This window comes from Cynara cardunculus (assembly GCF_001531365.2).
Source record: "Cynara cardunculus var. scolymus isolate 2C chromosome LG 2, CcrdV1, whole genome shotgun sequence".
NCBI lineage: Eukaryota > Viridiplantae > Streptophyta > Magnoliopsida > Asterales > Asteraceae > Cynara > Cynara cardunculus.
Window position 1 is genome coordinate 48745812 of NC_037529.1, and position 2769 is coordinate 48748580.

Consider the following 2769-nt stretch of genomic DNA (forward strand, 5'->3'; position numbering starts at 1 on the left):
GGCGATGCGAGTCTTTTCCTTGACGAGTTCGGCTTTTTCTTCGGTTAGAAGATCAATCTCTCTTTTGTAGAAACTGACTTCTTTTTCTGCTTTTAGTCTTTTAGATTTTTAGAAATTTAAATTTTCTTTTAGTTTCAAGAAGTCCTCTGAAAGTTTTATTAACCTTAACTCTAGCTCAGATGGAGCAGAATTGGTTTCATCGAAAGAAGACTCACATACCTGATCATCAGAGTCAGAGGCGGATTCTGCATTGGACGTGGCCATCAGACAGATGAATGCTTTATCTTCTTCATCCGATGAAGAATCAGACACCCAATTTTCTTTTTCGGCCATCAGGCTTCAATCTCTTGGATTGTATTTATATTAATTCTTGTAGTAATCAACATCCTTTACCAGTCGTCCTCTGCACTCTTCGGAAAAATGATCGATTTTTCCGCACCTAAAGCTGCGAAGGTCATTTTTCCTTCCGTCTCTGTCTTCTTTCTTCTCCTCTCTTCTATCTTCTCTTATATCTTCTCTCTCTTCTCTTCCATCTCTTCTGTCTTCCCTCTGATAGAATTTTGATGGCTTCTTTTCATAGGATGGCTGGTACTTCTCCCTTTTGAATTCTCTTCGTTCATAGGGCCTTTTGATGAACTTCCTCTGGAACTGTTTTGTGATAAAGGCCAGAGATTTAACAAAGGCTTTGATATCATCATCTGATTCGAATGTCTCGTCCTCAGATTCTGATTCTGCTACCAATGCTTTCTTTCCTTTCTTCTTGTGGTCTCTGGTGGAGGTCCTTGAAACATCATTTTCTTTAGCAGCAAGAGCAAGGGGTCCACCAATGGACACTTTCTTCTTCATGATATTGTTATCTTGTGCATCAAGCGTTCCATATACGTCGTGAAGTGACCAGACGTCTAAGTCCTGATTTGCTTGAAGGGACATCGACAGCTGTGTCCATTAATCGCCGAGACTTTTAAGGAGCAAAACATTATTTTCTTCCTTCATTCTACAGATATCGTTTTGACAACGTTGATTGATCAATATGTTGAAACGATCGTATGTCTTCTGAATCGGTTCATCAGGAAGAGCCTTGAAGTTGGTATATTCGTTGCGACATTGGGCTCTACGATTCTTCTTCATTTTTGCTCCTCCTTCTAATTGGCTTGCCAGCTCATCCCATAGTTTCTTTGCTGTGGAACATGCATCAAGGGATTGGAAGATTTCATTGGGAATGGCCATGATGATTAGTCTTTTGGCCTTCTTGTCAGTCTCTACACGCTCTATATCATCTTCATCCCAATTCTTTTCATCCTTGGGCATGTAATAGGCAGGAATTTCTGCTGTGGTGTTTGTTCCTGGGACACTTGGAACAAGATTCGGTGGAACGTAGGGACCCTCCATCACAAATCGCAGAATATTTCTGTCCATCCCTTCCAGAAAGTTTACCATCCGTATCCTCCTTTGTGGATACTCTTCTCTTTGAAGAGTTGGAGGTTTAGTGAGGGAACCAACACTGTAAGCGGAATTCCAGTTGGCCATTTAAGATTTGGAAGAGAAAACTTTACGTTTTAGAGAAGATATTTTATGAATTTTTATGAATGAAAAATGCGAATTGAGAGATTTTAATGATCGTTTTGATTGGAAAAACAATCAGTTTGCTCTGATACCAATTGTTGATCCCAGATCTCTCAATAACACTAATGATTAAGTTAAGAATAACCTAATTATAGTGTTTGGATGAATAAAATGATGAACACTCAAGAACAATTGATGAACATTCAAAGAATATACTTGAGGGTCAAAGGTTTCACTTTATTTCAATGATTGTGAAAAACGTAAAATAGTCAAAGATTACAATAGGCCTAACCACCTATTTGTACTAGTAATCTGGCTAAGAAGATAACTATCTAATGAGATTATTTAGCTAATCTTCTAAGAACACATAAAGCTTATCTAAACATCGATAATCACTAAAAAAGATAAACTTTGTAGAATCCAGCTATTGATTGGTCATCTCCAGCTGTCTTCCATGGGTCGTTATTTCAACCTTATCTTCATATCTGCATCACATGCCTGTGGTTGAACTAGTGAGGAAAACTCCAAGTGTTGGTACCCGGAGGGGTTATGAAGATGCACTTTTCATCACATCTCTGGTCAGTTCATCGACCCTCTGGTTGTTCTTCAGACTTAGCCATTTTTCCATGAAGTCTTCCATCAGCCTTCTAGTTCTTCATCACTTGTTTGTCTTCATTACTTCCATACATAAGACTTATGGGGTCTAACAATTAGGCTTGCAAATTCAAGGACTAGTGGCATTATGGACTACACTATTCCAATGTTAAATTAATTACATCTTGTAATACGTAGGCCCACTATTGATGGTGACCACTTTGAATTTAAGCCCATCATGTTTTACATGTTACAAACAAATGGTCAATATGTAGGATTACCATCTAAGGATCCTTATTTGCATCTTAGATCTTTTATGGAAGTCACTGACTCATTCCATCTTAATGGAATTTTTTGATGAAGCCTTAAGGTTGAAGTTATTTCCTTTTTCATTAAGAGACAAATCCAAAGTGTGGTACACTTCTTTGCAACCATACTTAGTCACCACATGAAATGAGATGACTGAAAAGTTCTTTAAAAAATATTCCCCCCAACCAGGAGTACCAAGTTCAGAAATGAAAATTTTCACTTTAGACAAATAGATGATGAAGTAGTTCCTAATGCTTGGGAAAGGTACAAGGAATTACTAAGGAAATGCCCACATCATGGCAA

At 38.0% G+C, this 2769-nt stretch overlaps 1 non-coding gene across 1 annotated transcript; it reads right to left on the bottom strand.

The window, feature by feature from the left end:
• Positions 1 to 2662: 2662 nt before the first annotated feature.
• Positions 2663 to 2769, bottom strand: LOC112508255. The gene has a single exon (XR_003068638.1). It is a non-coding gene; the product is annotated as a small nucleolar RNA R71 (small nucleolar RNA).